Source organism: Pongo abelii, chromosome 5 (assembly GCF_028885655.2).
Source record: "Pongo abelii isolate AG06213 chromosome 5, NHGRI_mPonAbe1-v2.0_pri, whole genome shotgun sequence".
In the NCBI taxonomy this organism is placed as follows: Eukaryota; Metazoa; Chordata; class Mammalia; order Primates; family Hominidae; genus Pongo; species Pongo abelii.
In genome coordinates this window covers 62,361,890-62,377,578 of record NC_071990.2, presented here as the reverse complement: position 1 = coordinate 62,377,578, position 15,689 = coordinate 62,361,890, and the positions used below count along the sequence as shown (strand labels likewise).

General features: G+C 35.6%; 1 protein-coding gene across 11 annotated transcripts in view; it reads left to right on the top strand.

Annotated features, from left to right (window-relative positions):
• The window catches only part of KHDRBS2 (KH RNA binding domain containing, signal transduction associated 2), a 651,287-nt gene that overhangs the window by 302,622 nt on the left and 332,976 nt on the right, over positions 1-15,689 (top strand). The gene's annotated exons all lie outside the window — the stretch shown is intronic.

Below are 15,689 nucleotides of genomic sequence, written 5' to 3'. Positions count from 1 at the left end.
CTTAATTTGATATTTTTTTCTCACTTTCCTATCACTTGTTTGACAAATATCAAATTTTCAGTTTAATTGTAGAGCTCATTGTTGCTTATTCTTTCAACAATAATGCAATTAGGACAGACAGTAAAAAGTGAAAAACTTACATTCCAAATCCAATCAACTAATATTTTGTTAGAATCTGTGTTGAGAAGGATTCTGAGGTTACGTTTGAGTTTAGCAGGAAAAAAAAATTGAGATCAATTAGTGACATTTACCAGGCAGTATAACTTGGGAAATGGTATAAGTTCTTCTGCATATCTGCCTATCACTGGATCTAAATGAGTATTTCAGATCTTTTTAAACCAGAACTCACTATAGGAAGCATGTTTTATGTCATGATCCAGCAAACACATGTGTGCATGTGCATACACACACACACACACTCACACAATTGTGGTAGTCTGTATAAGGGCCCCCTAAAGATGTCCATATCATCCTAATCCTGGAAACTGTAAAGACATTATCTGATATGGTAACAGAGACTTGCAGATGTAATTAAGTTAAAGATCTTAAGATGAGAATACATTATAATAGAATAGTTTTTGTTTTGTTATTATAGTAGTGGAAAAATAACTTTAATGTGTACTGATTTTCACCATATCTAACATTTTAACTTAAATTTTGTTTCCGATTTTAATAATGATGCTCTAATATATTTTATGTTATTAGTACAAGGTTTTTCATCAAATAAAAACTCAAACTCATTGCAGTGAGTTTGATGAAAGAAAAAACTATGAAAGACAAAGATGCCTTTTCATAATTTAACAGCTTTTCACTGGCTTTAAAATTCATTTTGTGCTAGTATTACCAAAACTCACCTGGTCTAATAATTTTTTACCTGATTTAAGTTGGTAGAGTGAAATTTATGCAAATTGTTGAATATTAAAAATATTTGTACTTTTAAGCACTGTAGAAACTATTTTTGAAATTTAAGAAGGATCATAGCTTTGGATCCACAAAATCCAAAGGTGTGTGCCATAACACATCCAAAGGACGTGTTTTTGGTATACCCAAAAACATGTGCCACAGTATATAAAGGAAAGAAGTATGCTGAAAACAACTTTAAGTTGTATCAGCATTATTACTCATGATAATGATGCTTGACCAGGTACGAATTTATAGAAATTGTTCTCCATACGTACATAACATAATAAATATCCATTTCAGTAACTATGCAAACCTTGATTAGAATTTTTATTTACAGGAATGCTTGTTTGCTAATACAGAAAGAAAAGTTAGCATTTCTCTGGGCATTTAAATTAAATCCCTGGAGGATGCTTTTATTTGGGTTGGAGGTTAGAAATTGGTGAACAGATGTTTACCGTAATGTAAATGAGTCAGGTCATTTGTTAGGTCAATTTATAAGTGTAGTTTTGTTTCTTTCCTCCCAATTACTGAATATTTTCAAATTGATTTATAGTTTGCCTTAATGCAAGAAAGAATTTTAGTCAGCTTGTAAGTACATAAAGATAACAATTCTCAAAACAAAATAAATGAGAAAATGTAGGCAAAGAAAACATAAATTTTAGAAATATAGCTAAGCCTAAAGCTTATTAGATATAGTTTGAAATATATGTGTACATATATTTGTGTATATGTGTGATATGTATATGTTTATGTACAGGATAAAGTTATACTTAGATGAACAGGCAGTATTTTGTATGACTTCAAGGTCAATGTTTGAAGCAGGAAAGGTCAAGAGAAGCAGAAAGCGTTTTGTCCTGGAATTTTGCTGATTACTTCAAACGGATCAAAGTTTTTATTTCCTTTTATTTCTAGCCAAGGTGACATTTTTAATTATTGGCATGGATTTGGAAAGCAGAAGGACAAAGGAGAAAACAGACACAAAAAATATACTAAAAAGATATGCCAGAAAGGAAGAATAAAACAATGTTTTCTGGAACTCGTATCTACGTATTTTGGTTTAAAGTGACCTCCAAAAATAAAGACAAAGAAGAAAATGTGTTTTCCATTCTGGGAAAGAAATCCCATCAAATTTGGCATGTTTGGCCCATTTCGTTTTGTTCATAAGCTAGAGATTGAGAATTAAAACCAAAATGTAGATATTATGACAAAATGAAAATCTCATTTTGCTAGAGGGAATCGAATGTCTTCCAGACACCTTTGACTGAATTTTTCAGGAGTGTAAGAAATAGCAACTTATAGTATGAGTAAAATATTGTCAATGAAGTATGATTACAAGATGGTTGATTGAAATAGTTGTTCAGTGAATTAATTCAATTGCTTCTCACTCTTTAAAATTGCCTTAACTAAACTGCATTACAGATTTTTTATTTTACTCATGGCTTTTGAGACTACTTTGAAGTTTTCAGTAAGTCTCCCTCATTCTGGTTCTTAATTTAACTAAATGTATTTAAAAGTAAATGTATTTCATTTCCAGTACCACTGTGTGCACAATAAGTAAATTATGTAATGTTAATTTATACCTATAATTCAGGTTTAAAATTAATTACAATTGTTGTATCTCCAAACTTTAAAGAACATTAGTAAACCAGGCCGATTAATTCCAGTGATTTTAGGCTCCAATTTCTTTGTTCTAAGCATTTTTCTTAGTCATATTTTGGAATATCTAACTCTTTCTGAATGTGCAGTAGTTATTTCTCTCTTCTGTAGTACTGTACATTTCTTGTAGAATCGTGTCATTGACCTTTGGAGAATGGCAACAGAATGTCATTGGAGCTTAGGAAAATAACATGTAACCTGGGCTGGGAGTTAGTAGGGAACAAGGCCTTGAGAGAACATTCTCCAGAGTCAATACATATAATGCTGCTCACTATATCCTCAAGAGCTTTATTGAGGATTAGGAGGATTCATAGCTGGTTAAACCCTGAAAGTGCTCATTTACATGGATTGGTGTTAAATTAGAAGAAGTTCCTAAATTTAGGTAAGGTCATTTTATCAGTGGGCTTAGATGGCAATGACAATCACATCCTTACGTAATTTGCAAGAGAAGGGACCTGGAGAGGGATGTTTGGGAAAAACTGGTATAGATAAACTTGAATAATGGGTTGCATTTAGTTATTTCAATTAAAAATTTTAACAGCTGATTTCAGAATATCAGTGATACTACTTACGAGCATCCAGCAATACATGTGACATAATCCTAGAGGTCTCCATTGACTATAAGTCAAAGAGGAGTCAAGTGTGGGGCAATCCTATCTTATCAAGTAGTTATGTACCTTTGCACTCAGAATCAATAGGGTGATAATTATTTTCTCTTTCCTGTGACAAAATAATACATTTAAACTTGTAGGCAGCTAAAAGCTACACTTTAAGAAGAATATTAACAATCTAGAATTTATCAGAATTAGAGAGTCCAGGATGGTGAAAGGTGCAAAACATGCTTTAACACAGAAAACAAATAATGGAAAATGTTTTAGTTTAAAAATATGTGTGGATGGGCTGGGCATGGCGGCTCATGCCTGTAATCGCAGCACTTTGGGAGGCTAAGGCGGGCAGATCACGAGGTCAGGAGTTCAAGACCAGCCTGGCCAACATGGTGAAATCCCGTCTCTCCTAAAAATACAAAAATTAGCCAGGCGTAGTGGCGGGCACCTGTAATCACAGCTAGTCCAGAGGTTGAGGCAGGAGAATTGCTTAAACTCGGGCGCAGAGGTTGCAGTGAGCCGAGATCATGCCACTGCACTCCAGCCTGGGTGACAGAGGAAGACTCTATCTCCGGGGGGCCGGGGGAGAGGAGGGGGAAAAGAGAGTGTGTATGTTTAATATTTAAAAGGCTATCACAATGAAAAGATATTAAAGTTATATGTGACTCAAAAAGAGCAATAGGTTAAAGTAAAAAGTTCAATTGGGCTTAATTCAATTTAGAGAAAATGATGATAAATCAGAGTGCCTGAACTGGAGGAAGTTGCCTTTTCAGAGGAGGAACACTTCCATTTTGCCCTCTACTAACCATTCCTTGATATAACATAATCCAAAATGCAAAGTGAACACCCAATTTGCCAATAAAAAGGCCCAAAAAAAACATTTAGCAAACTTGATTATCAAGACAAGTATGAATATAGATATAATAGCAAATATCCACTTAACGATATTAACTAAATTGGATAGAGAGAGATTTAAATAGTGTTTTATTTTTCTATTTGTCTCATGTATTTAATGTCTTCAAACTCTTGACATCAGTATCTCATTTGGCTAATCTCTGAGTCATTTAAAAGCTTTCCTTAGCACATCATTTTCATTTCCATTTAAATTATTTTCATGTAAATACTTTTTGAAACTCTGTGTGATGCTCTAACTGGAGATTTCATTCCAAGTCACAGATACCCTTTTATAAAGTATTAAAACATTTTTAACACTTGCCCTGTAGACAGATTAAATATGATGATATTGCTTTTAAAAGTTATCTTTGAAGGACAGTTCACATAGCCAGTCATGAGGTCATAGATCCAGAAATAGTTATACTTGTGTTCAATTTCTTTGTCTCTTTTCCATTTTCACCAGTGTTATTAGATGATCTATAAGTTTCTCAAGCTAGCATGCATTGATGGAAGTCTAGACAAATGTATTTTTCACAAACAGTAATTTTTCATTTAAAATTAAGTAACTGATAAAGATCCTTGTAAGATAATACTTAAAAGACATAAATTTAAGGCATCTATTTACAAATAGATAATTGGTGGGGAGAAGAGTGGTGAATCAACTTAAAAGTGGACAGATACATTTTATAAACTACTAGCTGATTTTTTTTCTCTGAAACATAGTGCTAATTATCCTCCTCACATATCTTCAATATCCTTCCCCATACTCAGTTAAAATAACTAAAGTCCAATCCCTCAGTTATAACTACAGAGTCCCCACATTCAGACTCGCCCTGACTTTTGCACGTGAGATCACGTGGACCCCTTGCATGCCTGCCTTTTGAGTGGCTTCTGAGAGTGAAAGGAAGTACCATTAATTATTGGACAAAAACAGTGTTATAACCCTGGACTTCCCAAAGCAAACAGGCAGGTGAGATTACATTCTTGATGTTCCTTCTTCTTGACTTGCTCCTTGCTCCCTGCTCATTTTTAAATCCCAGACATTCTTCAAAGCCTAGCTGAGCCAATACCTCTTCTATCATACTTTGTATGTTAGACAAGTGGACATTAAATATGTTAAAAAGTAAAGCAAAAATAGTCACTTCTAGGATAAAGTCTTGTTTTTCTAATATTTTGATATATTAGCAATTTTATCACTTGACAATTGAACACTTCTTACCATTCAACTCTTCTCGATTAATTGTACCTTTTGTGATACACTTAGCTACATGTGCAAAATTCAGGATCAAGGTCCCCATCTCCCCTAATAAGCAACATATAGATACCCTATATATTATACATAATATAGTGCTTTGTAGGCCATGATAAAGGGTTCAAAAGCAGGAAAAATCAACCCTTTATTGTGGCCTTACAAAGCCCTATATTAGTTGTCTACATCTTCTACTTCAAACCTTATTTGCTTCCATTTTCTATTTTATTCTCTATGCTCAAGCCACATGGGCTTTCTTTCTATTCCTCAGACATGCCCATTTTTTTCCTGCCTCCCTTAGAATATTTTCCCTTCTCCTCTGTGCCTGCAATACTGCTTCACCCACTCGCCCCTTGGGTCCTTGGAGGTAAGCACCTTCTCATTACTCACCACGAAGACCCCACACGCACTCTGTCCAAATAGTACACCATTTTACCAGGATCTTCCCACTCCTTTTGTTTCTTTTATTGCATTTACAATAAATATTTTGCATCCTTACTCAGTAAACTTTGCTGAATGAATATATAAGCCCATGAATAAACTTCCCATAACTTTTCTTCTGACCTTTATCTCATACCAGAATGTATTATATGTAGTTGCCTTATCTCTCTATGTAAACAATGAGCTCTGTCAGGTCAGAGACCACCCCCAAAAACTCATAACACAGAGTCTTCACAAGAAGATGCATTTTAAATATTTATTACATTAATACATTAACATTATGTTAGTGACTGTTTAGAGCAAAACCATCAAGGCCATCTTTCCAGATCCTTGTTTTTCAGGCAGATGTGAGCAGTCTCAAAAGGGGAATCGTAGAGGATTCTTAAGAAAATGATTAGTTTCTTCTTACCAGTCTAACTCTGGAATAAAAGTAATCTGCTGTCAATTCATGCTGGTCTTGAAAGACATTCTTTTAGAGGTGAGTTCTATCCCTATGCCTATTCTGGTCAAAGGGAGTCTTTGAATCTATAAGACTGAAGTGACCATATCCTTGGATTACTCCTCCTTGCAGAAATCCTCCCTGAGAATTAAGGCTTTATTAGAATTCCTGAGATCATTGAGATCAAGAAAATTGTAATTTATTTGGCACCTTAAATTTAGCTCACTAAGGGGAGTTTCTTGTGTACCAATAACAGCTGCATTCCTGCCAGTCAGTTCCTTGAGCAGCAGGCAGCAAGATAAACAGCAAAATACCCTGTAGATCAGGAACCAGCCTCAGGCTTGACTTTACTTTCTATTTTGTTATATGAGGTAAAATATGATTATCACGTGTGAGTTTGACAGTTATCATTGAGCTAAACATTTGAGTCAATCCATTTCCTAAAGTTTAGTCTGGTATAGTCAAAAAATCTTTTGTTTCCTTAAGAGTCAAAATGCAGATAACATTAACCTATTACAAGGTTTAAATAACTTCATAGGTGAGAAATCCCTAGTGTTGTTGTAGGACATTGTGGATAGCCAATATACGTTCATTTTACTTTTCGGAGCTGTAGCAATGTTACCACCAGGAGCAAGCAGCTAAATATATAAGCTTACATAAATAAATATATATATATATATATATATATATGATTTTATGGGGCTGAAGGAGTAGAGGGCAGTTGTAGCCCTCCTGACCATGATCTTAGTTCTCCAGATATGTTCATTACTGCTGACTGCCATAGCTGTAGGCATGCTGGCTTTTGAGGATAGCAGTGGTGGGGAGGGGGATATGCTGAGAAGAGATTGGATTAAAACTTTGCAGACTCTATTAATATCTTTGTATCTCTTTTATAATTATCAGTTCTATAGGATAAATACTCCTTATTTTAAGCTATTATTTTTCTTTCTTTTTATGTAGCATCTAAATATGCTTACTGCCCTAGAGTAAAGAAAGAGCGAGTCTAAGCCCTATGTAAATACAGGTAGGTGGTGATGAAAGGTTTTCGGTGATACTATGAAGAAAACATCTGTCATGGCTAGTAGGGAAAAGTTTCTCTCCTGGCAAACATATTTTCTGGGCCATATGAAATAAGATGTGTGCCAACAAGTATAAAGTATTATGGGGAGCCTATATCCAGGCGTTTGCTCTTCCTCCCATACTCTGCCTTTACACTTTTCCCAAAAATATCAATTTTGCAGACTTTGAGAAAACATTCTGCAAAGGGGCTTTTTAGGGCCCAAGAGAAATTTTGTAGCAGCCTCAATATCATATCAGTTTCCTGGTAAGCAACTGCACTTGAAGCTTAGTTACAGAAGGGCACCAGTACACCTTTCCTCCCATATACTCTATCTCTTACAGGTTCGCAGACATCTCTGGTGCTAGGATTGTACTTTCCAGTATTGGTAGATCATTCATTAAGTTTACAAAAATAAAGGATAGAAAGGGAAAAAGATCATTTGATAAGACATTGCAATATTTAAGAAGTCAAATTTCTGTGTCCTTCATTCCCCCTGGAAAATACTTGTTTTCCAGGTAACAGAAAGCTGTTTCTTTGATTAAAATGATTAATACAAATGTGTATAGAGATTATACATGTTATTAACCATTTATATATGATTTTAAAAGCCTCAGTTAACTACACTGTTCCCACTCTGGTTACATATATAAGCGCGTGCACACACACACACACACACACACGTCAGACCCCTACAGAAAAACATACTCCATGTTTAAAAGGACCCATGGAGCCAAATATTCTGAGGCAGGATACAATTGATATTAGTAACATAATACCAAATATTTGAGAACTAATATCATTTGGAAGATATTACATGGAAGATACTATGGAGCAATCACTTCTGCATTGCTGAGTCTGTGGAGTCTAGCTAAATATATTCAATCTGAACCTTGCAAGAAGAAGAAATGTGCATAAAGGTTTAAAAGAGGATGGTAATTTCAAAGAAAGGTGAGTATTTTCTTATGACTAAAAAATGGTGTTCACAAAGGAGATGGCAGAAGATGGAACAGGTAAGCTAAACCAGTGTCAAATTTAAAAAGTCTGAAATGCCAAGATAAAATTGTTGAAGTTTAGGTAAACAAGATGTTAGCCAAGACTTGTAAGCAGGAACTGATATGATCAAGTTTGATTTTCAAAAGCTAAAAGTAGCAGCAGTATATATTTTCTGCTCCTGGCATTTATTGACTTTGAGTACATGCTGTAAATTTGGATGCCCTTTCACACTGATACCAGCTATATTCTAGTAAGTGGTTAGCCACTTTATAGGTCCTAATGGTGCTTACTTCTCAGTCCGTTTGCCTGATAAACAGCATAACGCATGTGTCCAAAGTAAGACTTTCCATATGACATTGTGTAGGGCCATATTGATCAGTCTGCAACCATTGCTTTCCCAGTGGGCAGCATCTATACAATTCTGCAAGACCTTCTTCAGCAGCCTTTGTAGTCTTTCATTGTGCTGTTCTTGTTTTCCCCTCTCTGGCTTAGTCACTCCATTCAGAGCCCTGGGTCAGAGCTGTCTTGGCATCCTGCTGCTGGCTCCTCCACAAACAAGATGTCCTCCCGGAAACTGATATTCCACCTTGAAAATTTATTTCAGAAAGAGGCATTTGGCCTATTGCTCCCTGCCAACTGAGACTCACTTGTGTTTGCTTTTCCATTATTGGTTGGCAGTGACGACTCACCCTTTCAACATCATAAGGCTCAGAAGTGATTCTGGCAATATCTACTTGGGGAAGATTACTTTATTGAGATCCTCTTGCCCAGCTCACTAGCTGTCTTCATTTCTTAATTGGTTTCGTAGGTTTCTTTTCAACCCATCTTTCTTCCTGGGCCCTATTCCAAACTCAAAGCTGCCTGTCTCAGACTTCATTAAGCCTTTTCTTCATGAGGATGCCTCTTCTTGAAATAGAAAACAGGACCCAACTACCCTAAGACTCAGCATGCTACATAAAGTGATTTCAAAATACTATCTACAAAGATGCTCTTGACAAACAGCTTTTGATTTGCTTATTACTTTATTTGGCATATACTCAGAGCGTTTTAATTTCTCACTAATTTTAGGCTATTGAGACTTCTTAGAAATAGGCTTTTTCTGTTGGCATTAGTGAAAATTTTTTAATGGACTTAATTCCAGGTGGTCTAAACATTGTATTTCCTGGAAGAATATCATATTTTATAGTGGAAAAGTCAAAATGATGACACATCGCCTTATTATACTATAATCATCCACGGTCCTGGGAACTCAGGAGTCATGTAGTTCTCAATGCTAAAAAAGGGTTATCAGGCTGGGCGCCATGGCTCATGCCTGTAATCCCAGCATTTTGGGAGGCCAAGGCGGATGGATCACAAGGCCAGGAGATTGAGACCATCCTGGCCAACATGGTGAAACCCTGTCTCTACTAAAATACAAAAAATTAACTGGGCATGGTGGTGCGTGCCTGTAGTCCCAGCTACCCAGGTGGTTGAGGCAGGAGAATCACTTGAACCCAGGAGGCAGAGATTGCAGTGAGCCGAGATTGCACCACTGCACTCCAGCCTGGTGACAGGGTGACAGACCAAGTCTCAAAAAAAAAGAAAGGTTATCAAATGCTAGGTACTGTTTCTGAAGTACAAAATAAAATTATGTGTGTGAAGTACTCAGCACAGAGTTTGCTGTTCAGAAGATGTTATTCTTCTTATTTCTAAATTCAAATTTTCATTAATGAGAAGTTCAATGCCAATTGAATTTTTTCTGTGTAGTTCTACTTCTAGAAGCTTGTATGAGCTCTTGTTTGATTTTGTTTTACTTCACGTTCAGAGATTTTAATGTGATATACCCTGTGAGTCTTTCCAATTAAGTGTGGAATTAAATAAGCCATTGTAATCAGCACATTCATTATTCATTTTTGTTATTTTTATGTTTTCTTTTTGTAGAATTTATATAAGTAGATTTTTTAAAAATTATTATTGCCATATTAACTTTCCTGGGTCTACCCTCCACCTCCCTAATGTTTCCTTCATCATCTTTGTTAATTCATGGCTTTATTTTGCATTTAAACTTTCTGGACAAAAATTCTGATTTCAGCTATCTTCTTAATTTAATCTACTGAATTACCTTGGATTGAGTTCCCCCAGCAGAGGGACTGTGGCAAAATTTACTTATGTGAGGTTTGTTTGGAAGATCTCTGGTGGTCCAGGTAGAGGCATGAGGAAGTAAAATAAGAAAATGAATGAAACCCAGAGAGCGTGCATTCTCAAGCAAGTTAAAACCGTGGGCAACTGGTGCTTATTCCACCACAGAACTCTGAGAAGGAACATACCAGTTAGCACATGCAAGGGTTGAACAGCCTTGCCTATTTATACACCAATTCCTCCCCAACCCCGCCCCAGTCACCAGTTGAGACTTGGAAAGCAGATTTCTTCCCTATTCTATGCTAGGGTGGAGCTATCCACAGGCCAGAGCAAGCCCTCAGGCAAAAAGACAAATCAATGCTGATTGCATGGAGATAGTAAGGCAGGGGGATATGAGCAGAGTATCAACAGCATCTGTTACCATTTGTTTCAATGGGTGATGAGGAAATACAATTAAAAACAAAAATCTTCTCCCAACCCAGAAAAACTCTCCTCTTTCCAGAGAAAGTGAACACTTATTAGTGAATGAGCATTAAACCTGAATGTGAGGCACATCACAGGCAATCTACTAAGAGATTGCAAAGACAGAAAGAAATCTCACACTTTTTTATAGCCAAGCAGATACAACCCATTACATATGTGTTTTCAAGGAAAACAATAAGTAGGCCCAAGTAAGAGAATGTGACAGCACCATTTAATAAACATAATTCACCCTAACCTTACCTGGCAATTGGGGTGAGCATCTGAATTAGCTAATTGGCTTTATCCAAAGGAAAAACAAACAAACTTCTTGTATCTTTATGACAGGAAGTAGTTTTGCAACTTGGAACAAGACATCCACAAAGTTAGGCTCCTATCCTTTGACAGAAACTGGGAGACAGGGATGCTATCTCCAATGATGTTTACATTTTAAAGAGATGGTTTCCTGAGCCCTTGGGAAAGACATTACTAGGTCATAAACCTGACAAAAGGCCTATCTAGTCTCCAAAAGGATTTATATATATTTCAAAGGGAGGAGAAAGCACTTATAATTACAAGTTTTCTAACATAAATGCTCTGAGAAAAAGGAGAGTGGGGAAATCTATTTTCAACAGGGAGAATCTAGCCTCTGATTTTTAATTTGTATTTGTCCGTACATGGTAAATCATGTCTTTTAACACCATAAATTTTGTGTCTGAATTTCGTCTCCTCAACTTCTTTTAAAAATGTTTTTTTTCAAGTGTTCATCTTTTTCTTCCAGCAATTCAATTGACATGTGTTCAAATGGCATGTGTTCAAATGTTCTTTCTGATTTTCCTCTTTATGACTGCTAGTATTGGTTGCTGTTTTTATTTGTTAGTGTAGATATGGTTGTTGAAATACAGTAGTGTTAGAATCCTTCAAATGGTGGAAACCAAAGTGATTCTCACCCTTGTGGGCCTGTGATGCCCTGATACCTTTGCTCTTCGGTTTTTCTGATTTTTCCCAGTCTCAAAGGCAAAGTGTACTCAACCCGTTTCTTGGTTTCTTCTCAGCTTTTGAGGTCAGGGAGAACTAGTACACTTACATGCACTTCCTCTGCGAGTCCAGAGATCTCTGAGTGCCAGTTTCTTCCCAGCACCTACTCCCCACTTTCTATGTCTTGTCATTAGATTCCAACACTGTTTTCCAAGTGCCTCTGTAGTCTTAGACCAGTTTCTTCTGCTGAACCCTAAGAAAGCCCATTTGTATCTAGTTGGAATTGAGAAAGAAAAGATAAGAGAAGCTCATTGAGATAAGTGTACTCCCATATTGCCCTGTTCCATGAAACAAGTATTTGTGAGTACACTAATTAATAGGCAACTGAAATGTAGGAAAACAAGTCTCTCATGTTAATTCAGAGTGAAGACGTATCAACTTTTCTGTAGATTCCATTTGGTCAAGATTAATTGCCTTCTTTTCCTTGATTAAACAGCTGTTCTTACTGTATCAAGACGCTCTTTCACTGTTTGGACAACACCCTTTTATTATTTGAGGAATTAACCATCCTTGATATAGCCTAGAGTGTATGATTTAAGGTTCCTATTCTCTAGTAAACCCACAGACTACAAACTCAAGATAAGTAAACTTGTGTTTGGCACTAATCACTTGTGTTTGGCACTAACCACTTCTCTGTGTTCAGAATCCTGGGCTACTTTTTAAAATATCACCCTTGGTTCTATTGATGCTTCTAGTACTTTCTGTGCCCTTCATGAATCTAGTGAGTATTGTATGGATGTGTAATTGTGAAAAGATTTCCCTTCTCATAGATGACCATTTGGAGTATGGATGGCCTGATCCTGGAAGAATTCTTGCCACATTTAATTTAAAAAGAGCAGGCATTTGGAAGTGAAGTGACAAGAGTTTGAGGTGCTCTTTAGGATCTAGCTATTGCTTGTCTATCATGCACTTATATACATCCATTTGTACAAAAACCCTTTGTGTGTGTAAATTTGGGGCAACTAATTTGTTCTGTCATGAAAGAATTTCCACATATGCCTATTTAAAAATGTCTTTAAATTGGGGATTCAGAACAATCCCATTCAGGCTAAGGTATAAATAATAAATGTGTGTTTATTTGAATTTCTTGATGGTAAAAGCTGTGCAGACAATAGATTTATTTATTTCTGAAGAAGATTTATGTTAAAAGAAAGCTCCCTGAGGCATCAAGAAGAAAAAGCCTGCAAAAAGCACTTTAGTAAATTATACCTCTGAGGTAAAATATGACAATAATAATTGCTAAAGCAAAAATAAAAGTATAAAACTTGCATATACAGTATATCATGTGTTTTCAACTTTTTTATTATTTGGTTTATTCCTGTCCTTGGAAGAGCTACTCCTGTGAAATTAATTGAGATTGTAGAAGTTTAACTCTTTTGGTTCATATATAATTTAGCATATTGTATTAAAACTAAGATACTTCGTATAATACTGTTTAGTAAGAGTAATATTGGATTTGGTCTTGTGTTACTACTGTTATAACTACCCACATTTTATAGGTGAGGAATTCGAAGGCTGAAATAGTGGAGTCACTTGCCCAAGTTTACAGTATTAAGTGGAAAAGCTGGAATTTTTAATTCTGGCTATCATGAAATAGAAACTTTACTGTTAATTGCCGTGATATGTGGTCCATGATATGTGGTCCATGTTATGTGATCCATGTAACATATTGTAGATAATAACCTTACAGTTTATTTGAAAGGTACAAATTCAAGAAAGTACACATGATTCTGTGGACTAAATGTTTGTGTCCCTCAAAATTCATATGTTGAATCCTTGATCCCTGATGTGATGGTATTTGGAAGTGGGGCCTTTGAGGGTAATTAAGTTTAGATGAGTTCATAAGGGTGGAGTCCCCCATGATGGGATTAGTACCCTTGTAAGAAGAGGTGCCAGAGCCCTCTCTCTTCTGCCATGTGTGGGAGGATACAAAAATAAGGTGACCTTTCTGCAAGCCAGGAAAAGAGCCCTCACCAGGAACGGAATCTGCCGGCATGTTGATTTTGATTTCCCAGCCTTCAGAACTATGAAAAATAAATGTCTGTTGATTAAGCCACTCGGTTTATGGTATTTTGCAATAGCAACCTGACCAGACTAAGAAATATAGTGATGTTTATTTTTCCTTATCTTTCTAAAACGCTTGAGCTTTTTGGTTTAAAATAATTTTCAAGTATATATTTCCTTAAAGTTACACATTTAAATTAACTTAATAACTAAACCAATATCAAACTGATACACTCTTCCTTATACCAAAGTAACATTCAATTTTATTTAAATTTAATTTGGAAACTTTTGTAGTTATATTATTTCAAGTGAATTTAATGTACAGAATAAACATTCATTAACATAAAAGTGTGGCTTTGGCATAAGGCAGACCGTTTTCAAACCCCTTACTAACTGAATAAACACAACCAAGTTACTTAGCTTCTCTGAGAGAAAAACTTTAATCTTATTTGAGTGTTTATAGTATGCCAGGCACTGTACTTGCGATTTATGTATGTTACCTCATTTCATCTTTTCATGAGAGGTCCGCAGTCTCCCTGTTTTACAGATTAAGAAGCTAAAGCTTAAAAATTAAACAACTTTCTTCAAACATCACAGATAATAAATATCAGAGCTATTAATTAAAATCTAGATTTATCTGACTCCAAAATTCATTTTTTTTAAAACCACTATACTCTAGTGCTTCCAAAATCCACCCAATGTTTCTATGGTTCTATAAACATTAAATTACATATGTACATAAAATATTCAGGAAAGACTTTATTGTAGATGCTTAAATAATAACATAAAAGCGGTCATTTATTTTTAATTTTGCTGGTCATGTATCATAGAAGACACTGTATTTGGATCATAGTATTTTCTAATACTGAAGTTCTAAGTATCAGGATGCCCGTGAAGGGAAGTCACGTGCTAAGTCATAAACTACTGAAGCTGTGAGAAACCTGAGACATCATCATGTCTAATGTTGTCTATTGTTTTTGGTTTATTGGACTTGCAGAACATTATCGTCTCACCTGAAATTTTTACATATAACGAGGTCCAACTTGAGCTGATGTCATTGAATGCATAGGAAAGGATCATCATTTTGATCCAAGGTGGTCCCTGAAGTGTTTTCTGGAACCCCTGTGACTCCCTATAGCAACATTTGAAAATTTCCTCTTGGGTTACCTCCTCTTCTTTTGCGTACGAAGTAACTGGGAGCCACAAGAGCAAACTACTTGCTGCAGTTTCCCACAGTTAGTAGTTCTAAGGCAGCTTTTAACTTCTGGTCAAGGCTCTTGCTGGACCCTGGGCTATATAAGAATCTCTACAGAAAAGGTTGATATTTGAAATATTGAAATTTGAGTTTTGAAATATTTGTTTTAATACACAGAGAGAAGTAAAAAAAATAAATAAAATATTTCGGTCTTTAAAATCATGACAGTTGAGGCTAACCCATATTACTAAAAAGTTTCCAGTCTTTGGGACCTTTCTCTTTGGACTGTAAAGATTCATAAGGTTGATTTCAGGGCAAAAAAGAGTAAGCATTATATTTATACAGCTATTGATTCTCCTAAAGTTGAAATATCCTAATTAGAACCTATGCAACTGCCCATAACCATTATCCAGAAAGGTAACAAGCCATAGGAGGGACTAGGTGGGAGAGGCTATTGTCAAAAAGGTTACTTATCCTGATTTATGAGCACCACAATAGTCTTTTGGATTACAACCTTCTATTGTTTGTTTATTTACATAGCCTGTGTTTGTGCTTATAATTGCAGAACAAATATGTAATGTGGTGCATACTTTAATCGCGTAGTTTTTTTTATCTTAAAATGAATTATAACTGAA